Source organism: Pogonomyrmex barbatus, unplaced genomic scaffold (assembly GCF_055798465.1).
Source record: "Pogonomyrmex barbatus isolate J1 unplaced genomic scaffold, ASM5579846v1 scaffold21, whole genome shotgun sequence".
Taxonomy (NCBI): domain Eukaryota; kingdom Metazoa; phylum Arthropoda; class Insecta; order Hymenoptera; family Formicidae; genus Pogonomyrmex; species Pogonomyrmex barbatus.
Genome location: NW_028297118.1, coordinates 591,518 through 615,895, shown reverse-complemented (window position 1 = coordinate 615,895; position 24,378 = coordinate 591,518). Strand labels below are relative to the sequence as shown.

The 24,378-nt window shown below is 43.1% G+C and overlaps 1 long non-coding RNA gene and 2 pseudogenes across 1 annotated transcript in view; 2 read left to right on the top strand and 1 right to left on the bottom strand.

Annotated features, from left to right (window-relative positions):
* The window catches only part of LOC148936460 (uncharacterized), a 275,063-nt gene that overhangs the window by 82,041 nt on the left and 168,644 nt on the right, over positions 1-24,378 (top strand). The window lies entirely within an intron of this gene.
* LOC105433566 (uncharacterized) lies at positions 15,760-17,644 on the bottom strand (annotated as a pseudogene).
* Positions 20,666-22,262, top strand: LOC148936468 (uncharacterized; annotated as a pseudogene).

Below are 24,378 nucleotides of genomic sequence, written 5' to 3'. Positions count from 1 at the left end.
TTTAAAGGTGTCGTGTTTTCCTACCGAGGAACCAAACAATCAATTCGAATATGTACTGTCGGTAATTGGACATTTTGAACGAATTCATTCCAGAAACATCCAGAACTCGTTAATCATAAAGGAATTGTATTCTATCACGACAATGCGAGACCACAAGTTTGACCACCCGTCAAAAATTATTGGAGCTTTGATGGAATGTGTCGTCACACCCATTCGCCTGACCTTGCGCCGTCAGACTTTCATTTGTTTTGCTCTCTTCAAAACTCCTTACTTGGTATAACATGATTTAATTCAGGCTGTAAATCAACATCTTGTTCAGTTTTTCACCGATAAAGACAGATTCTTCTATGAACGAGGAATTATGAGTCATTTATTTATATAAAGAGTAAAGATCAATCAATGATATATTGCCCGTTTTGTTCGACAATCTTTTGCCATTTTTCAGTGAGATGGTAAAAGATTGTCGAATAAAACAGGCAATATATCATTGATTGATCTTTGCTCTTTATATAAATAAATGACTTTTGAAAAAGATAGAAAAAATACGTCACGACTTTTCCGACAACCCTATATAAAAAATAAAAATATAAAAAATGATCATGAGGATACTTTATATATTATTACATGTACACTATATAATATAAAAAGAATAAAATAAGTAATAATATACAACAATATAATACAAAATTAAATTAATTGTATTACAAAAATTACAATTAATTGAAACAAAAATTCAATTCAAATTATAAGAAATAAAAATATAAGAAATGAGGATGAGGATACTTTATATATTATGATATATGCATTATGTAATATAAAAATAATAGATATAGTAATAAATATATGAAAAGAAGAAGGTATTTGCCATTCTAAACTGCAAGGCATAGAAATTATATATTAATACATGATATAAAAAAATTACCATTGTAACGGTATGTCCCTGCATGATCGGATAATATGGGGTATGCGGGGACATAGCTCGGGAGCTCGGAAATGCTCGTCGGATGCCGGGTTCAGAAAAGAATTTATTACAGATGCCTGGGTTTAATTTACAATAAAATGATTAAATTTATTATAACAAGATTGGCAGTTTAATGAAAACAAGATGATGTATTTGATTCTCCCAGCGCAACGTCGTTCGAGTAGGCTTGGATAATATTTGAGATTACCGCAGCGCGGTCGAGCAGTAAATGCAATGAGGTATACTCGTAATGAGGATAGCGCGTTGCTAGGCAACCAGGCCCGCGTGTTGCCAAGCGTGTGGACGCACGGGTTGCTAAGCAATCATAGACGCTTTCGCGACGTATTTATTTTCGCGTATATCGAAGGAAAAATCCAAGAACACTCCGACTTTTGAACGGGCAGGAATATGAGAATATCGCAAGCGCTCAACATTCCGTAGAAAAAAAGTTCGAGAACGCTTTGACTTTCCGGACGAGAAAGAAACGAGAATACTGAGAACGCTCGGTATCCCGCGGAAGAAAAACTCGAGAACACTCCGATTTTTCGTGAAATGATAGAACGTATATATTGAGAACGTTCGATATTTGGTGCGAGAAGATTCTCGCGTTGTTCGGATCGGATTGATGATTTCGGAAGCGGACGAGTTGGATGATTGGACAGATTTGGTGTCGTTTGCAAAAATTTGCCGGGTTTATATATCAAATTTTTGTGACGCATTAGTATGCGACTTGTTGAAATTGTTTCGGATCAGCTCATCTGTCACGCCGTCGGCGCGTGACTAATCTGCGGTGCACGTGAATTGCTCGGTCGCAGTTGAGAGTGTTCGGGCGGTTCCGGATTAGATGGCGCGCGCTAGTAAGTGTCGGTCCATAATAGGTGATTTAAGCTTTAAGAAGTAAGAAATTGACCAATCATAGTCGATTATTCTTTTCATATTCGATTATAATTGGTCAATTTCTTACTTCTTAAAAGTTAAATCATCTATTGTGGACCGACACTAACGGAGCTTTCACATACGCTCCGTTACACCATAATATATTACAACAATCTTATCGTTTATACATCGTATTATATAAAAAAAATTATAATATTTGTCATAATATTACAACAGTATCGTTTATACATCTGATTATATCTACATATGTATTTATGATTTATTTTATAATTGCTAGATAATTATATATATATATATATATAACTGTGTTGTGCGTGCGTGCGTGTGTGCGTGCGTGCGTGCGTGCGTGCGTGCGTGCGTGCGTGCGTGCGTATGTGTAGGTGTTTGTAATTTATTTGAAAAGTTTGAAAAAAATGGATCTTGGATTATATCAATCGATAGGGGATCTTCTGATACGCCTTTTGGACCTGCAAATTTGTGACCGACTTTTTTTTTAGGTTTTCCAAGTTCTTAGCTAATTTCTTCGAAAAGTTGTGTCTTGGATCTACTGCACCAATCGATAGAGAATCTTGTGAAACGTATTTTGGACTTACAAATTTTTTTTTTTATTTTTCCGTCCCGATGTAATTTCTTTGAAAAATTGGAAAAAAGAATTCTCGGATCGACAATACCAATCGATAGAGAATGTGAAATGCATTTTGGACCTACAAATTTGGAACCGATTTTTTTTTTATAAATTTTTCAAGTCCTCAGGTTTATTCTTTGGGAAAAATTGGGACAAATTGGTCTTGGATCTACTGTATCAAACGATAGGAAATCTCCTGAAACGCAATTTAGGACTGCAAATTGGAGCCCGATTGCTTTTTTGGAAAGTTTTTCTAAGTTTTTGATCTACTCAAAAGTAGCAAAAAATGAGCGTGTAGAAAAAATGGGAACTATGGACATAATATAAAAAAATGTATATTGTTGGACATTAGGTGCGAGGGTTTGGCGGGAACGAAGTCCCGTGAGTAGCAATAAAAGGCAGGTTGGGGGCGAAGCCTCCCTCCCATCTATATAAAACTAATACGAACATTACGCAAAGAACGCACGCCTTCATTAAGGATGCCCAAAGGGGGGCTTGGGGGGACAAAGCCCCCCTCCCCTCCTGTCATAAAACAAATATCGAAAGCAAAACCATATGAAATTTTCGACCATTCGAAAAGATCAGCGCAAGCCGTACATCCAATCCTCACGTTGGTGTCTTGGCTCTGTATAGTGTAACTGCATATTGTATCGTAAAAGATAGACGACCGTAAGCGGTTATGAGAGATATTGGGATTATGAACAGTTAACTGTAAAGGAGACATGCATCCATCGAGAAACTAGGACCATCATCTCTCTGGAGTATCGGTCGTGGGGATTCGAGAGAATATACATGTATATATGTATTGTGATATATGTACATATCATCCCATGCCTCTGTAGTCGAAAGAAGATAAGATGCCTGCCCGGTAAACAGGAAATCCAGGTTCGATTTCTGGCTAAGATGGTACTTTTTCGCTAAAAATAATTACAAGTTTTCACGACTGATTGGGGCCCCGGCGTGACGCACATCCTCCCTCTTTATTTGGGTCGCGGTCGTGCAGACCAAGTGTCTTGGTAGTAAGCGAAGGCTCCCGAATCAATTCAAATCCAATCGAATTATTTTTCCGAATCTAATAAATACTTTTTAGTATATACGTGTATAAATATCTGACGTAAAAGTAAATAAAATAAAGATGTATATAAATCGATTTAAAAAAAAAGTGTAAATAGAATCAACAATAAATAAATTATAACAAAATATGAAAAAATAAATAATATATAAATAAATAAAAATAAATAATAAATGTAAATAAATAATAAATCAACAATAAATAAATAACATGTGTATAAATCAATTATATGTATAAATCAATATGTATAAATCAATCGATTGTAAAAAAGGTGTATATTAACAATAAATAAATAAATAAATAAATAGATAAATAACAACGAAATAAATAACGAAATATGTACAAATATATACAAAATACAAATTATATACAGAAATAATATATGTACAAAAATTAATAATTACAAGGTGGCAGATATTAATAATTACGCCAGCAGCTGGCGCAGGCGCTGCAGCATTGGAGTACAATTTCAACGAGACCACCGGCTGGCTGCGCATTCTATTTCTCATAGTTACACAGCGTCAATCAGAAAGAATAGCTGTAATTCTTGCGAACGGAGAAAACGCTGTAAACCTCCAAGTTTCGCGGTATTTTAGTCCGCACCGCTCTTGGAGGAGTCTGTAATCATGCTCCTCGGTGAACCGTGCCACGTGCCTGACGCTTATCTCGCGCGTCGGTTCCGGCATGGGCACGGCTATCGACGGTCTCGCCCCGTCGATGAGATTCGATCCGATTCGACTCGTCGACGGGCCCGTTTCACCGAGGAGCAATATTGGACGTTTCGGCCTTGGCGGCGGTCGTGTTGGCGGCGTTGGCGTTAGCGGCGGCGGTGGCAGCGACGTGGTCGGCGTGGTGACGGCGGATCGCAGCGTAGAAAACCCCGACGCGTAGCTCGAGGTTGTTGACAGGGCTTTTCGCCGCCTAGCCGGAGAAAGACCCTCCGAAAAGAGGACCTTCGCTCCGACTAGGCGGGCCGATTGACGCTTCGGCGGCGGCGGCGGCGGCGTGCGCGGACGTAGAAATTGCGGCGAATCCACATCGATTTGCTGCAATACAACGCGCGGGGTTTGCGCTAGTCGTTTATCCATATCATCGGTAACGACAACGACGACGATGGTGGTGGTGGTGGTGGTGGTGGTGGTGGTGGTGGTGGTGGTGGTGGTGATGGCGGCGACAAATGCGGCGGGCGGACCTTAGTCGCTCGCTTTATCGCCCGAGCCGTCGTGTCGATATCGACGACGCCATCATACGGTAGCCACCCAATATTTAGAATCCGAGGTTTTATCCTTGATCACTGCAGCGGGAATGATCCGTATGTTTTCACGTACGAAATTACGCCAGTCTCGCCGCAGAACTACGGCGGCGTCGCTCGGCAAGGTCGCCGCGATGACCCTGCATATCGCCGATTTCGGCCGGACGATAATTTTCGCGGCTACAGTATCGGCGTTAAATCGCCGCCGCCGCCTTATTCGAATCGTGGGGGGGGTTGAGCCCACGATCGTTTTTTAATTTGTCTGCGAGGAAACGGACCGAAAAAAATGCCAGATTGATCAGTATTTGCCGACATGTTTCGGCCGGATAATCCGTAGTGGGCCGCAACGCCCACACGTGGCGTTTGTACGCCCATGTGGCGAGGCATACGCTGATGTACAAAATGGGATCGTCGCGGAGCGCGATGCCCGCTAGTCCCATTTCATGCCGTACCTGCCATACCGTCCGTATGCAGGATGATAAGGCGGAGGGGCACATAGGGACGTATAAAGGGAAAACGAATGGCGCGTCGTCGCGCAATGGCGTGACGCGGACAAGGCCGCCTCGCGCACGCGCCATTTCGCTTCCCCCGAACATATGACGAGCGGTTGCGTAATTAGTAGATGAAACTGCCGTGGCAGAAGTAATAAAGGCGGAATTTCGCCATTATGCACTGCCTCACCGTCGCGATCGGGACATCGTCCAGCGTCTGCAACGCGCGGACGTTGTGCGTTTTGATAACGTTGCGCAAAAATGCGACATCCGTCCCGATTGATTGCCGCAATGTCGCGACCAATTGATGAGGCGGTACACCAAATCGCCCGCCAATAGTGCTCCACTTCCTCGATCCTCAATACCGGCATGTCCCTCGTGTATCGGCTCGTGTACGTCAGGATATTGCGAGTGTGCTGCAGGGCGATCGCCGCTACGCCCTGCGCCCTCGCCTCCCGATCAGCCTCAAAGAACCGGCACAAAAGGGCGATGGCCAAGAGGGACATCTGCGTCGGTCTGGCGCTCTTCGCCACCAGATTGTATGCTTGCACGTACGTTACCCGGGAGTCACTTTCGAGGGAACAATATTTTCTGAAATATGCTTGCACGTACGTTACCCGGGAGTTACTTTCGAGGAAACAATATTTTCTGAAATATCCAAAATTCGGAACCCGACGCAGTACCTCTCCAATTTGCCTCCCGGGTACCCGACTCGCGACCGTCCAATCTTATAACTAACGCGTCCTCGTCGGGAGCGCGGAGCACGTTGGATCAACGCGGTGGATCTGTACCACGTCATATGTATCACACATCTGTACAACATTCACGTCTGGATGTGATACGTTGCACATGGCCGACAAAAGTCGAAGGGTGGCGTCCGCGTGGGCGCGAGTGCCATGATGACACCGGTAGAACCCGCACTCGCGTTTGAGGGAGATCTCCTCCAAGATCTCTCCCACGTGCACCGCGTACGTTGGCCAGTCGTTGGACGGCACGTGAAACGTGCCGTTGCAACGTTCGTGCACCCATCCCAGTCCGGACATTGTCGTCACGGACTGAGGGGGGGGGGCATTCGTCTGGCCGCCCTGGCCATCACGTCGCGTAAAAATATTTTGTGAGCTATTACTAACCGCCCCTTGCTGTACTTCATCGTTGTTGGCGGTGCGCCCGCCAATATCACGGCCATCCTGTTAATTTGGAAGAGAACAAACAGCGAGTCGCCGCCGAAATGTCCGACGACGAACTCGTACGCTGTTTCTTCTTTCAAAAATTTGTCCGACCTCGACGACGATGGTCCACGTCGTTTTGCGAGTGAGCCTCGACGTCGCAGATACGAGATTAGCTTCTCGTTCTGACTCACTTCGATTCCTCCACATCTCAGCGACACGGTAAAGCCCGTGTCACTGGGGAAAGGCAGCGGGGTGAGCGCGCATACCAGAAAGGAGTCGCTCGTCGTCATTACGTCGAACCCCGTGGCGTAGCGTGGTGATAATACTACCGGGGCCGGTTTGAGCGAACGCACTGCGGGATCGTCCCGCTCCTCCTCTTACTCCTCTCTCCTGCTCTCTTCCTCCTCCTCTACGTCTAAAAAAAATTTTTTAAATTGTCAATTCCCATAGTGTTCCCACGAGTATGGGGAAAGTAAGTCGACCCGGGCATAGTCCCCATTACACGGGCAAGCCTGATACTACCGGGGGTGCGGCAGGTGTCCCCGGGGTTGACCGCTCGCGACGCTGCTTCCCTAGCGCCATCCAACAATTTATAAGAGAAATTATATTTGATATTGAATTATATGAAATTTGTTAAAAATACCGGTCGCAGAAGTATTTCTTGTGTTCTTTTTTGTTTATTTGCGAGTTGATGAGGCGGGACAGATCTTTAATGCACGCAAAGTGCCCCACATTATCGTCGCACGGATTCTGCACGTACAATAGATTTATGTGTTTCTCCATTTTCTTATATGAAATCGTATCGGGAATATCTCTTTTTCCTTGATACTATAGACATTGATTGAAATGTTATCAAAATGTTCGAATTTTTTAATCTGTTTCAACGTCACAGGAAACGTAATGTCTTGGAGATTCCGGACCGACGTGTAATGTGAGTATGACGATTCCCGATCTGTATGCCTTTTAGCCGGATGCAGAACCGCAATCACCGACCATACGAAACATGCATTGTCCTTGGATCGTACGTTGATCACTGCTCGTTTCAGCATAATATTTTGTGGCAATTCAATATAACACCCCGCGTGCATGGGATTATATTTATTTACATTAATTGCCAAATTGATAATTTGTGACAACGCCCATCCACTGTCGCGTTCTTGAAATTCCTCAAGCGACGCCAACGTGGATTCGATGACGTGCTCGTACCACTTATCTAAATTTGTTACTCAAAGGAGTTCACTATTTTTAGTGTTTATACTCTTATTCGCACGTTTATTACCCGTTACAAACTCACTCATTGAATGTGGTGTTTACTTTTACGCTACCATGTCTTTCTATAACGTCTCGCACTCGCTCGAGCATACCACCAGCGTCTTTTAAAAATTGTCGCGGCTCGATATAGTCTACATTGATCACCACACCAGTCAATATACGACTTTCAAATGCCGTATCAATCTCGCGAGAGATCCATCGTCTCTACTGGTGCTTGCGTATTCACCACCAACGTGCACGAAACATCTTTCTAATTGTATCTTTGCATCCACGAGTCGTGTGATCCTCGCCACCACAGATTGTCTGTTTCCAACTGTGAGGCGAGAAAGCTTAATACGGCTAAGTTCTTCGAATTGTTCGATACACTCGTCGTATCGTTGCAGCCATGCGAAACACTCCACCAAGGTAGCGACCTGGCTGCACTGCCCCAGCAGCTCGCGTTCCACTTGCTCGAGGTGTTCCATTTTTTTTTTATTTTTTTTATTATATTACATCTCACGGAACACTTGCACTTGTAATTCGTTCACAATATTGTCTTTTTTTCTACGCGGTGCAAATTGGGCACATGTTGTATGGCATTATTACGTATACGGACTGACTACAATTGGGGCAAAATCGACCGTTTAGTGCACCAAGAGAATTTATCTCGTACTTCCTAACGGCATACAATACTCCAATGTCTGTATCCCTCAAACGAACCATGCATTCGACGCATATAATTAAAGCACCACCCGTTAAATAATAAAATTGTACACTACAATGTTTTTTATTATTTAATGCAAGGAGTTCCGAACGCGTAACAATTTTTTCTGAATAATCCATAAATTCATCACTCATATCACTCATATCACTTATACAATCACTGTCATCAGACAACGCGTGTTCATCTTCGTCTTCAATGTCAATGTTAATATTGTCAATATTGTTAATCTCCATTTCTAGTTCATCTCCAAACTCTTCGTCCACTATATTCCTGAGGTTTTCCATGTTTATATTAAACACATTTTCTATATTTAACATATTATCATTTCATCGTCAACTATTTTTCTTACACACGCACATAGTATCGCAGTCGATATTCACTTTGAGACTTCCGAAAATCTACTGTGATCTCGCATGCCCAATGATCTGTATATCGTCTGTAATTTCGCTGTCCCTTTGTCAAACTCGAAGCATGGTCATAGGTTTTCTGAGTTGCAATTTGGATGTTTATAGCAGCCCAAGTTTCCCCGTTTTTTTTTCTCTGATATGAAGATTCGATAGAAAGGATGTGATGACTTTTTTTTGAAGACAGCATAACGTGAAAGTAACAGTTGGAATAATATCAATCAATCAATCAATCAATCAATCAATCTCCGGAAATAGGTTTTTCCAACATAAAGAAAAACTTGATTTTTATGGCGGAATATTATTTATTGGTATAACAACAAGTATAACAACAAGTGGGTCGTTCAGACGAGTCTTCCAGTTCTCAATGACCCACCGCCGCACCTCCAGTCTAAGAGGCTTCACGATCCTGGCAATGGGGACCATTCCTCGCTCCTTGACCTGGCGGACACGCCGATAAACTTCGGCGTGCCCCAATGCCAGTAAGTCAAGCAGGGGCGTCCCCGCCAGGACCGTGGTCGCATGCGACACCTATAGGTCCTGGCAAGACGCAGCGCGATTCTGCACTGCGCCTGCCACATCTGGCGGAGGCATCTCTGGTTCTCCGCCAGGCATTGGGCCCATATTGGTGATCCATACAGGGCCACCGCATGGACGGTGTTCGCATACAGGCGCCTGACCTTAGCGCTCGGACCTCCCAGGTTGGGTAGGAGGCGGCTTAGCTTGTTAGCCACCGCCTCCACCCAGGGAGTCAGGAGATCGAAGTGTCTCCTGAACCCCCACTGACCATCCAAGGTGAGACCCAGGTACTTGAGGGTCCCACTTCCTCGGGAACCGAATCGATCAGCACCCTAGCGGGGAGAGGCGGCCCACGGAGGCCATTATGCGCAACATGGCCTCCGTTTTATGGGCCGCTACTTCCAACCCTATAGCGCTGATCGCGCGCACGGCACTGGCGACGGCCTCGTTCGCCGACGCTAGGGCATTCCCCCAATCGTCCCTCACGGCCACCACGAGCATGTCATCCGCGTAGCAGATGACGTGGCAGCCAGGGGGGAGGGCAAGCCTATTAAACGCGAGGTTCCAAAGCAGGGGCCCCAGTACGGACCCCTGCGGAACCCCGCGTGTGACACTCCTACGGTGCTGGAGCCCGTCTGCACCGACGTATTCCAGCACCCTGTCCTGGAAGTAGCCACTCAGGATCCTCTGTAGATATATCGGGAGGCGGTGGTACTGCGCCGCCTCCCTGATCCTGTCCCAGGAGAGGAAGTTGAACGCATTCGAAATGTCTAAGGACACCAGAAACGCAACTCTCCCTCCCAGCAGTAATGGCCTCCGTGAGGGTTTTGACGCGGTCGACCGCGTCTGTTGTCGACCGCCCTCCACGGAAGCCATATTGTTCCTCCGAAATATTGTGGCCACTCCGAGACAGATGCCGGATGACGCGGGTCGGTATGATTCGCTCGAAGAACTTTCCCGCGTCGTCCAACAGGCAGATCGGCCTATACGCCGATGGGATGTTCAACGGCTTGCCCTCTTTTTGGAGGAGGACCAAACTAGTCCTAGTAGGGAATGCCCCGTGCTCGAGGCACCTGTCATATAGATGCCTCAGGGGAGCACCAACCATGTCCATGACCGAGCCCATACGCGGCCTGGAATGCCATCCGGGCCGGGAGCTTTGAGGTGGCCAAGTTTCTTGGTCGCCTCTTTTATCTCGTCCCCTGTTACCCCCAGCTCCTCCGACCAGTCCGCAACTTGCGGCTCGTAGATCGGGGGTAGGTGGGGGGGGGGGACCAACCGTCTCCCCGGGGGAAGAATCCCCACCATCCTGTCCAGGAGCTGGGGGTCCACCCTCTTGGTGAGAGGGGGCGCCCATGGTCTCAGTTTATCGAGAACCAGTTTATATGGGCGCCCTCACGGATCCATTTCCAGCGAGATGAGCTCGCCCCAAGCCTCGGTCTTTGCCTTCCTGATGCCTCCTGACGCCCACCGTGCAGCTCGGTAGGCGTCATGGGCGACGCCAAGGTCGGCACTCCCCCGGCGGCGGGCTCGCTGCCATCTTCTTCTGGCACGGACGGCGGAGGGTCGAAGCTCGGCAATCTCCGCTGTCCACCAATATGCAGCCCGCTGCCGAATCGGCCGAGAGCGCGGCATGGCTACGTCACAGGCATCCGCGATGATGCCTACCACGCTCTCGGTCTCCTCTTCCACATCCACGGCCACCTGGCGATTACCGTGCCAGGTGGCCATGAGCACCGCCGCCCTTAGGCAGTCGGTGTCGATCTTTTTGAGGGCCCATCTGCGTGAGCCACCCCCCTGTCGGCCGGTGGCGATCGCCGTGCGGGTGTCGACTCCCATGGAGATATACAGATGATCCGAATAAATCTCCACGGAGGTCTCCACCCGCCAATCCTTGATCATGCGTGCGGCCGGGGGAGTCACCAAAGTCACATCGATATGCAACTCCCCGTTGTGCCGCACGCATGTAGGCCCTGGGCCTAAATTTAATAATCAGGCCCATGCTTGCCACCCAGCTCTGAAGAGCCTCGCCCCTGGGATCCGTTACCGGGGGGCCCCACAACGCAGACTTCGCGTTGAGGTCCCCGGCAACTATGACGGGGCGGGGGAGAAGTCTGCGAACGCAGTCCCCCGCTCTCCCCAGGTAATCTTCAAATTGGGCGAGGCTCCAACTCGGGGGAGCATAACCACGCAGATCGGCCCCCACTGCACCGCGACGAAGCCCTCCCTGCTTTCCCTTAAGGAGCAGGGGGGAGACCCTCGATGAGCCTCCAAACAATGGCCACCGAGGCCCTCCGATTTCCGAACCAGTGTGGATGGTTATCGGGGATCCGGTAGGGCTCAGCGACTATCTCCAGGATGCAACCACGCTCTGCCAGGCTTTGGATAAACAAATCCTGGGCCCGGCAGGGCCCGTGATTGAGGTTGGCCTGGAGGAGACTAGTGGCCATTATACAGCCGTTGTAGCCTCCTCCAGGCCCACATCCATCGGCTCTCCCCCTCCCCTATAGCGGGGCGAATCCCGTTTGGGTTTGGGAGGGGGGGAGCCCTGCTCGGGAGGGGGGTGGAGTAAACCACTTTCTCTCATCTTTCCGAGCGCTCTTGAGCGCACTAATGGCGGGGGGAGAGGTCTGGCCCCTCCTCCTTTGGGTTGCCAGACACCCTTTACCCTCCACTCGGTGGTCCGCCCCGCGGCCGGCATCATAGCAAACGGGGCAATGGCTGGCCCGGTGGCCCTCCCCCCCCACCTTCCTTGTGCAATGGCTGGCCCGGTGGCCCTCCCCCCCCACCTTCCTTGTGCAATGGCTGGCCCGGTGGCCAGCCTCGCCGCAACAGTAAACAACACAAACGCCGCTGCGGTCTTTCTCGTTGGGGCAATTCTGGCGGACATGACCCATGCCTAAGTACTTGTAACATTGCAGGGGTCGCGCCGCCAAGAGCTCCACGCGGATCACCATCCAGCCCACTGTCAGCCGCCCCTCAGCTGCCATCGCGTTGACGGGACGAACGGGGCAGCGCACCCAGCATGTCTCAAGATCGTCACGTGCGCGCCTCACCTCTCCAACTCTAATCTGGGATCCCTCCAGATTGTAGCGGGCCGCAATAGCCCCCGCCATCTCTTCCGGGGTCACCGAATCGTCCAGGTCTTTGACCCGGACTTCCGCTGTTTTCTTCGGCCGCTGTATCTTGATGTCGTCGCGGCCGGCCAGCGCCTCCCTCATTTTTTGGGCCAGGGCATCCATCTTGGCCCTGCTATCTTGACCGGGAATTTCCAAAATTAGGGCCCCGGTCACAGCTCGCCTCGGGCGTATCCCCGAGATATCCAGTTCCTCCAGGCTCACCCTCTGGCGGATGAGACATATCGTCTCCTCATATCCGCCAGATGGGCAGATCAAGCTGACCACCGCGGAGCCTGAAGGCTTCCTCCTTGGAGGTTTCTCGCCTACCCTTTCTTGGGGGGGAGGAGCCCCACCTCGCGAAGACTTGGTCCTCCTCACAGGCTGCCTCTGGCGAGCTTGTGGTGCGGGGGATTTCTCTCCCTTATCCTTTGCCGGGAGAGGGGGAGAGTTGGGGGTTTTGGGGGTCACAAGGACCCCCTTGGCTCCCTTCCCTTTCTTCTTCCCCTTTCTCACCATGCCCATGACGCCGGGCCTGTGTCCGGAGTGGGGGCTGTCACCGGGCGAGGCACCCGTATGGCCGGGGTCTTTAGCTCGGCGAGCGGGGGGTTCCTCTGGGGGAGGGCGCTCCCCGTCACCTGTCCCCTCGCGGTGTCACTAGGGAGGGGAGAGGGGTCCACCTCCCGGTTCCTCCCGCCTTTCTTCTTCAGTAGCTATATAAGGCCGGTTCTAACTCGGGAGCTCCGAGGGGGGTAGAGGGAGTGTTCCGCGACGCGGGGCATTCCATAAGCGATGGATGCGGGGTCCGCGAGACAAGGGAGGTGGAATATGGCGCGGGGTCCGCGTAGCGAGGAGTCACACGATGCAGAGTCCGCCGCCGCCGCCGCCGCCGCCGCCGCCGCTGTCATCATGTTCTCTCTCTTACCATTTTTTTCTTCTCTTCCTTCCTCTTTTTTTAAGTTCTTTTTCTTTCCACCAAGGTATCTCGTTTTGTGTTGATATCTTTTGTAATTTTAATTTTTTTAATTAATTTATTTAAAATTAATTATTTATTTAAAATTAATTATTTTTTTAAAGGAAATTTTTTTAAATATTACTTAGTAATTTATTATTATTATTATGAGTAATATTATTATTCGCGACAAGATGTGTCGGCATGCGACTCGTTATCGCAGCGCAACCTGAAACCGCTGAATTAAAAGGGAGAATAAACCGAGTAATATTTATCATAATATACATTTATTGGTCATGTAATGCATAGTGTATAATATTATCTATTGCGTACGCTAATAATTCACAATCTATAATCGAAGTTTTGTTCTTAATTTTATGGTTGATATTATTTATTTTTTTATCTACTTTATATATTATTTGATACACTCCGAAATTAGATATCACATGCGAAAATATTCCACATAGGTCGACGATATGAAATATATATCTTTAAAACGGTAAGATCATCGGACACGTGTTAAAAATTACAAATTTGCAATTTTACGTAGGTCAATGAAATATATTTTATTAAACATAAATAACGAAACATAACGAAATATAAAAAAACATTAATTTAAGAATGTAATGAGGGAATACAACATATACGATATGTTAGAAAATAAATTCTAAAATACTGAAATTTTAAAATATAACATATAAAATATAAAATGTAAAAAATATTATAAAATATTATTTAGTAACTTAAATTTAATTTTCTTCGTCTTGTAATATATCTATGTTATCTAACCAATAATATTTTTCATTATTAATTATAAATTCGTTAATAAACTCGCGACAATCTGAAGCTATATTATATTCCATTAAAAGTTTATGATAAAACATTTTCTTTTTAATTCATAATTTTTTGGCACTACTTTATATAATATGTCCCAGTTTGTTATTGCTACTCGAACACGATTAAAGTCTTGCACTTCTGCATGAAAGCAGTCTTCGCATATCCTTCGAAAAGGAGCGTCATCTTCTCTAGATGACACTAGCAGAGTTTATAGCTTTTACGCATGTTCCCAGCAGAAGTGACTCGTAAGTTTCCGGATACTCCTCCGGGATGATTCCGTCTATTGCTTTCACGCTTTCTTGGCTCGTTGGCGGTTTCATCTTTTGATTTTATTTCACAATTAATATTATATTTTATTTAACTCACTTAAATTTTTTTCTTTTATAATATTTACCTTATAAGTTACTCGCACGCACTTAATATTCAGTCAGTAGAACTTGCACTTAATACTTGATGAATCGAATCTGAACGTTTACTGACGGTTAAGGATGACACTCCTTCGTCTTGCTGCTGATACATGATACGCTTTGCATCTTTCTTATCTTTTAGAAATACGGGTTGACATCGCGAGATTTATGTTAATGTCTTCTTTTTTCACTGACTATAACAAATAAAAACAAAAAAGTTATTTAAAATTTAAAAAATTATTGTAAATTTAAAATAAATATTCATACGTACCTTTATAATTTATATGTAGCATTTATGTGCTTTATAGTTTTAATTTACACATAGAACACATATCACACAACATTATTTGATATAGCGGAGTTCTACACTTGGTACAAAATAGTCCTTCCATTGTGCCAAAAGAGTCAATTTCGTGTATACGAAAAACATTAATGTACGAATACAAGTCTCTAATTCTCACATTCTGTACAAAATCTCGAACTAGAATTTCCTGCTGAATAGTAAAATGTAACGCGGCACATTCTTCTTAGTTCATTTACTGCATTAATTTCACATTGATTCAAGAGTTTATGTTTGAAACTCATATTAAAGTCAGTATCATCACTGTCATAATCAGAGTCTTCGAACATTTCTTCATCAATATTCATTGCATCATCGTCGTCATCACTATCATCATCATCAATGTCATCAACAACATTATCATCATCACCATTATTTTCATCTTCAATGTCCATAACTTCATCCTCAATATTATCTTCATCTATCAAATCAATCACTTCAATTTCTTCTTAATTTGCTACTATCACTTCTTTATTCACTAAATCTATCACTTCGATTTCGTTTTGATTATTTGCCATTACTTCTTCATCGTTAATTAATATAACATTATTATCAGCCATAATATCTTTTTCTAACAGTAGATTCAGAAGTCTCGTTCTCTTTTCCGGTTATATATCTCAATTACTGACAAAAGTCTCGGTCTCTTTCGTTTATATATCTCAATTTCATATGTTATATATCTCAATTTCATATGTTATATATGTGTATGTACTATCATTTGTGTCAAGCTAGCAGTTTTGCATTTATACTTATATTTAGCATCTAAACTACAATATATACATGGATAGGGTAAAGGAATACATTAATGTTTAAATATTTTTTATTTTTAAAATTTTTCTTTCTGGCGTTGTAACCACCAGTTAAATATTTTAAATACATTTTGTAACGCGCAATGTTTCGAATGTTTTACATATCGAAAAGTATTGTTAACATCTAGATTATTCAATGATTCTAAATCTTTATAATCAATATCCAAGGTTTCGATGATGACATCATCCCTCGCTATCGAGCATATTTGTCAACCATTCTTTCTTCTGACATCCTTTAACGTATATGAGAGCTTCATCTTCTATGTCAATCACAGCTGTTGTAATCAAATGTTCCGCCATGCTATATGGAATCATTCCGTCTTCCCATCGCAAGCCATGATGATTTGCAATCAACCAGGAAGCACAAGATTTATCGGATTTTGTAAAGAGATGCCATGGTATAGGACTTGCAAAAATATAATGAGAGAGAATTGTCCCCTTTCTCAACACAGCCACTTCCTTCACGACAAATCTGCTTCCGACGACGAATCCTTGCAGATTCGCAAACGTTGGAACGATCACGAAAAAACAATTCCTTTGAGACTACGCTCCATCGACAAATACATCGGATTTTTATTCCTTTCTTATATTAAAAAAGAAGGGATATTTGCAAACGTTGCAGTTTACATAATCTTGCGCACTACATTAGATAATGGGCAATACTCAATAACGCGATCGTGCAAGATGAGACAATAAGCGGTAGTATTCGGCGGTACATTTTCTTTACAATCAAATTCTATTCGTACATCTACAGTCGCGCTCTTGATGGACTCGTTTTGTCGCGAGCAGTCAATAACCACAATAGGTCCTTTTGTCAAAAATGTTCCTACGGTGAAAAGCGTTTCGTAACAATCGTATCCGTAATATGATTTACGAAAACGTGCATACATGTCAAAGAGGATGGCGTATCTATTTTTGTTAAAATCTAGATTTAAGTCGTCGTACGGATAAAATTCGGAATTTAAATAAATTTCACATTGGTCAATTTACAGTCATCGAATATCGTAACATCTTCAGACATGTTATTCTTTCGGCCCGCTTGCAGAGCAAAGATAACATACCGCGGTTTCTCTAGCTGAGTCAACATTTTTACACTCCACGAATGTTTGGTTGTACTTTGTAATAAAGGATACTCATATAAATCCCACGAGCGAAAACTCATGCTCAGATATCGCCCACTTTCCAAAACTCGCAACAAAGATAGTTTATTGATTTCATTCAACATTATATGAGGCATTCGCTGTACTTTGAATAATTCTATTTCCGGTTCCATCGTCGAAACTCCCACCATACAGTTGTTGTCGCTTATCGTATCAGTATCAATTCGTAACGAACGTTAACAACCACACGTTTGTAATCTTCGCAAAAGCCAAACAACAGATTGAGTGGTACGCAAAAATTAAAGTATCCTTCCGATATGGTTGACGAAATGTCCCATCCTGCGTTTCGCAAAATTAGCGCCTTGTCATACGTCAGCGATACATAATTCTTGATTGTACTGGTTATTCCGACGTTTTTGTTGCGATCAATCTTCACACCATTGAGTTCGTATCGAATTTCATCAAACATAAATGCTATACAATTGTTTTCAAGAGTTGTCATTGATTCATTATTTTTCCTCTTTATCGTCAATTTTCCTTCGACATAGAGAAAGCTTTCGCATGGCAAGATGTATAAATCTTGCTGTTGTATAGGTATTCTTATTTTATCGTTATGTCCAAACGTTGTGTTTGCGTACGGATTGTATGTGTAAGCCTCAATCTTGATGACGTGATCGTCAAAGACCGGCTTACTTCCAATATTTAAGATATCAATCATTTCGAACGATGAATTCTAATGATCTTAAAAATTTAACGTTGCTTATGTTGAGTTTCTTTTTACCGTATTTAATACTCTTAGTCGTCGCCTCAAAAATTGTGTTCTTTATTTGGTTCACCTGCTCGTTCAACACTAGCATGTCATTCAACACCCTTATTATCGCTGTCGTCTGCGTATATGCAATCTAACGGTGATTTCCTTTCCGCGAAAATCGAGCAATCGGCCGTCTTGATCCACAATACGTATCGTTAAATCTGTAATGCTCCGTGCGATGATCGGAAGGTAAATGATTTACGCGTCGGCGTTTTCGATATTTTATATCCTGGCGGCACGCTCGGTGAAAACTCATGTACCATATGTACGCACTTGTCGTTGCTGTACGCACCAGCGGTCATATTGCATTCTATGCGAATAATATTTACGTTGACGATATTTATCGGTACGTCTGATTCGTGCCATTGTTGCGGCTCCAGCATACGATTTGACGAAAATCCAAGCAACGGTCCAATGTTGTCAGGTTTGACGAAATTTATTCAATAAGCGCATTTCGCTCTTCATCGTATTGTTATTAGCTCGAATAATCAGTGGATACTCGTTCCCTTCATCTTCTCTTTCGAGCATCTTCTTTTTCACAACATTGAGACGAGGATATTGTTGTATTGCACGTTTTAAATATTTGCTTATGTCATGCAGTTCGTACGATCCTTCGGGAATGACAATTTTTTTGTCGTCTTGGTCAAAGTAAAATTTGTTATTAGACAATGTTACATTCGGTATCGCGGTACGTTTCAAAATCTGCCAGACCGAATTCGTAATCACCATCGCTCAAATCTATGGCTGGAAAGTAGCTTACCGAGAGCAGACTACTCTTACCGGTCAACGTAAACGTTAGTGACATGTTTGATCGAATACTGACTTTATACAATGCAATGTCGGTTCTTAAATTGATTGTCAACTCCCTTCAGAAACTGCAGGCATAGTTATTCACAATTGCTTTGATCATACCGTTGATATGCTGTGCGATTATATTCGATGTATGTCTTTTTTAAATATCGTACCAATTCCTTCGGTGGTCGAAGATTGCCAAAACTATCAAAATAAATAGCTCGATCCCCCTTCTTTGCATACGCTACTCAATGAGTACCTGGTCTCTCAGCATTATCTAAATTCAAGATACCCAAATTCAAGATACCGCTCTCGTTTCGATGTATTCCTGTAGGTAAGGTAGTACGCATAAAAACACCTCTAAAATATGGAATGCGAATACGCGTTGCCAATTGTTGTAGTTGTACATTGGTAGTTATATCTTTAGAAATTTTTAATGTCTGTTTGACGTTTTTTTTTCTTGAAGAGGCACCTCGTCCACGCTTGTATGGAGCGAGATAAAGTCCATGACCTTTCATAGCACGATTATGATGTTTCAATTCTTCTAGTTGACGTTGCGCAGTTTTGTTATCGTTCACTGCCTTGGCGACTCCCGCCGCTCCACCAACTAATGAACCGAGAACTCCCAACAATGGCAGGATAAGTAGGATACCACTGCGTTTCGCTACTGGAAGTATTCTTTTATTCATTGCTTTCTTCATCGGCTTCTTCTTCATTTTCAAACCCATGCCGATTTTTGTCTTGGCCTTCATGGCCGCCCAGACAGCTGCGGCGGCAGCTCTTTCACCCAGAGTCGAATCTCTCGCAGTGATGCGTTTTCACGCTTTTGCGGCGAGTATATTGTCGGCTACGTGTCGTTTAGCGAGATCGTTGCTTTGTGAGTAAGCTATATCGTGTTCGCGGCACGCAGCATCCAATATATTAATTTCTTGATCGCCTCTAGCCAACCGCTTTCCTAAATGTGTTCCAGAACCGCAAAATTGATATCCGGGGATATGCAATTCGAAAGGAAGCACATTTTTCGCTCGATTTAACAGACCTCTGCCTTTCGCTGACATTCGTCACAATTCTTTATCAACGGTGTCGGACCGTCGATGTGTGTACGTTGCCACGGTTGGTTATAATGTTCGACGCAGCGACGATAGGTTCGAACCTCCAAATCCGTCTTTATATGCTCGGGCAGCTTGTCCCACAAGAGATCTATGCAGTTTTGAAATTCTCATAGTAAAACAACTTTCGGTATATATTGTAACTTTTCGGATGTTATATTGTAAATATCACAGCTATCTGACACGATAAGAAACATTTTGATTATTGAGCAGTTTCGCTCCGTACTCCTCTATAAATAGATCCGCTTTTTCTACACCGTTTTCAGTTATTATCGTTGTAGGGAGACAAAATGCAATTCGTGCGTACAATCACAGACGATCAGAGTGATTAATTTAGACGACAAAGTACAATTTGAAAGGAAAACACGCAAACATGGAAACATGCTTCCTATTTCTATACGTGGTATCATATGTGGACCGTCAAATTGTGGCAAAACAAACGTGTTGATAAGTTTGCTGGAGAGTCCACATGGTGTGGGCTTTGAAAACGTGTACATATATTCTAAATCGCTGCAGCAATCGAAATATTGATACTTGGAAAATTTATTAACATCGATAGAAGAAATTGGTTATTTTACATTTTCCAATAATAGCGACGTCATTCCACCGAGCGAAGCGCTTCCGAATTCCATCTTTATTTTTGATGACGTGGCGTGCGACAAGCAAGGTACAGTAAGAGAGTACTTTGCAATGGGCTGTCACGCTGATGTCGATTGCTTCTATCTCTGTCAGACGTATGCAAAGATATCCAAGCATCTTATACGCGACAACGCAAATCTGTTGATTCTATTTAAACAAGATGATACCAATCTAAAACATGTATACAACGATCACGTAAACATTGACATATCCTACGAGGATTTCTGTGAATTGTGTCGCAATTGTTGGTAACAAAAATATGGTTTCGTAGTGATAAACAAAGACAGCACGCTTGCTAATGGACGATACAGAAAAGAATTTAACGATTTTGCGATACTATAATGTTGTTAGTTATTAATGATACGTCGACTAGACAACGTTTACGAACATGGATAATAACGAGGAGATTAGAAATCGCGAGAAGATAGTAAAACAGATTGCGAAAATGAGCGATTCAATTCGCAAGAAATATCGCGCCTTAAAAACGGGTAAGATAGAAGAGGATATTGCTTTGGAAAGACAGTTCAAACCGATTGTCGAACCTTTGATTCAAATTGTTGAAAATACCGACGGTGAAGAACCTAAGTATAAGATAGAGTCTAACGTGACAAGGGAGACAAAACGAAAACGGTCGCAAAATTTAGATAATTTACTGATAACTTCTACTCCACGAAAACGATCAAACGCTTTATTGGACGTATCAGTGATGACCTCTATTCCGAAGCCTAACGTGACAAGGGAGACAAAACGAAAACGATCGCAAAATTTAGATGATTCACTGATAACTTCTACTCCATGAAAACGATCAAACGCTTTATCGGACGTATCAGTGATGACCTCTGCTCCGATTAATGTCACACATGCAACATCATATGAACAGCCTTCAAACAATATTTTACCTGTCGAAGATGTTTTCGAAACTACTAACGAGTCACTGGTGATGTCTGTTCGACGTCAGTTACAAACCTCGGAAGGTCTAGAAACATTGCAAAATCATTTCGGTCCACTAGGACAAAAGTACATGAGAGCTGTTTTAATCGGAAACAAGGATATAGATAACGTTTATGATGTTTATTTCACCAACGATGGATTGATGCTTGGTGATAAGCGTTTCGAAGCAAAGATGACAATATATTTATAAACGGAATAAGATATTTGAGAACGGAAGGTCTTTACGAGTTAATTTTTAAAAAAGTACCTGACGATGAATTGTACACTGAAGAAAATAAACAGAAATACAAAGATATTTTGCTACTGACAAACGCACATAGACGTAATCATAATATGCTTAATCCAGTTATGGGTAATAAAAGATACAAATACAAGTATGTAATCGCACCCCTTCTACCCCAAAAAGTCGGAAGAAGTATACCACGTGTCATGACATTAAACGATAATGCCATCGATTACGTGCATTGGGATGATTCAAATGAACTTGTAGATCGTCTCCGATTACTCGAGGCTTCGCGCCAAGCTGGACACAACGCTCACGACAACGAGATACAGTCAATTATCGAGGAACTTGTTGAAGCTGATCTCATTATAAATTGAACCGCGTGTCAAGGAAATGAGTCATTTAACAAGTGTCGAAATGCCAATCAACAAGTTTGGGACATCACTTGGAAGAAGCGGAGCGGAACCATACTACCAATGGAGTGGATTAGTCAGAAATTACGTGCACGATAACGCTCTTTGCGTGGTCGCAGCCGACTTTGATGCAAAATCACGCAAAATTCGACGTGTAGCGTTACCGGTAGATGATGGCGACGTTGTAAACAAACGGTACGTGGAACATAGTGTACAAATTTTGAAGGATCGACAGAACAAAATCGAGAAAAAATTGATTGCGTTCCAAAAGGACGTGCAGATTATTTTAAACGAGCTTCGACAAATGATGATTACTCATCGCACCGAGAGTACGTAGATAAGAATATACACCAAATTTTGTGTTATTTGCGTGATGTTCGAGAAGAAGAAAAATTCTGAAAAGCAGCGGCTAGTGGAGGAACTGCACGCTCCGGCGGGAAGAAATTTTCCACGTGTCATAGTACGCGGGTACGATGACCTATGGCAGGCAGATGTAGTCGAAATGTGATCTTATACGCGATTCAACAAAGGTTACCACTATATCCTCACTATTATCGATGTGCTGAGCAAGCACGCATGGGCCGTATCGCTCAAGACCAAGAATGGAGACGAAGTTGCAAGAGCGATCGGAAAGATAATTCGAGACGATGGAAGATGTCCGAAAAATTTGCAGATAGAGGAAAGGAATTTTATAATGCAAATGTACAAAAAGTCATAAAGAGGCACGATATTAATCACTATTCGACATATTCTGTAATGAAAGCATCAATCGTCGAACGGTTCAATCACACGTTGAAAAATGACATGTGGAAGATATTTACTCATAATGGCAATGATTATATAGATGGCTCGACTTGTTATCACGTCTCGTCTCGGCGTATAATACGCGAAAGCATCGAACTATCGGTATGCGATTCATCGATGTTACCCCCGCAATCGCAGACAAACTCTTGACCACAGTGTATAATCAAATAAAAATTGCTGTACCCGCACGATTCAAAGTAGACGATTCGGTACATGTGAGTAAATTCAAGATTATACAATATTTGAAAAAGGTTATACGCCAAATTGGATCACGAAGGTATTTAAGATCATCAAAGTTCAGAAAATTAATCCCGTGACATATCTATTGCAAGATTCATGTGGAAAATCAATCGCTGGAGGATTCTACGAATACGAATTGCATCGCGTTGTAAACCCCGACGTGTATCTCGTTGAAAAAGTATTAGGCAAAAGGAGAAACGAGGTTTATGTTAAATGATTGGGATTTGATAATTCGCACAATTCATAGATATACAAAAATAACGTGTTGTAAAATAAGTTTAATACAAGTTCTTTATATATGTATTACAATTTATAGAAGTATTTATAGAAGTAAATGAATTTTTATTTACAATATATATTATACAAAACAAATGAGTTTTTTATTTACAAGATATATATTATAATGGTATTTTATAATGTCCCCATGACAGTGTGTCGGTATAATATATCGCTTATCACGTACGGACTTAGAGCAATTTTTTTGTTTTCGGATATCGTATATATACTTTATGCAATTTTAATCTTATACAAGACTGCTGTCGTGTCATTTCAGTCTCGTCTCGCAAACACTGTGCGTAAATCAAATGTTATCGATTTTATTACTACGTTACTCTTGACGCCTTTGACTTTTTTCATATCATTTGTTCCATCAACACGCAAGGCGTACATTTTTGCTCTAAGCCCTACAAATTCAGTCATAATTGCACCATTGTTTTCGTCCTTCATCAAATCTAGTATCTTTTTATTAGCAAGTGAAATACCGTATACATTATCAACCACGTAATCACTCGTGTCGAATCTTTTAATATCACGTTTCATGATATCGTAGACGTCGTTGCACTCGATGTGATAAATTAAACTGTCGTTATCCGTGTACATTACTTTACATTTCTCGCCATACAATGGTGACATGTAATCATAATGAAATTCATACAAACATGTCTTTGATATGTCGAGGATGCACATACCTACATAGATTGGTTTATCGAACTTCATCTCGAGTTTACGCAATTCGATCGCGATCAAGTTCTCTGAAAAAATGCTTCGACTGTGGAAATTTGGTTTTGCGATCATTGCCTCCGCGCTATATCTTCCCTTCCATTTTGTTAAAAGTTTAACGTCGACGTGATTGCGCACATTCTCCATGGTTTTGCCAAAGACCGCGTTCATCAATTTATATAAATTTTTTTCGAAATCATTTTTAGCGAGTGTTCTAAATTTTGTATTTAGTTCGATATACTCCCGGAGCCATGAAGATTGCGAAAATTGCAATACGCGATTATTTTTGTAACGCGAAAACCGTGACGAATATATTGCTATAGGTTGTGATAATGTATGATATAACGTTTCTTATCGTACAAGGTTGCGAGGAGTTTGTCTTGTCGCTTACCAGGTGATTTATCGCGCGTTGGACAAAACGGTAGGTTAATGTGTGCGTCGTGAAGATGTTCCGAGTACTCTAAACTTTAC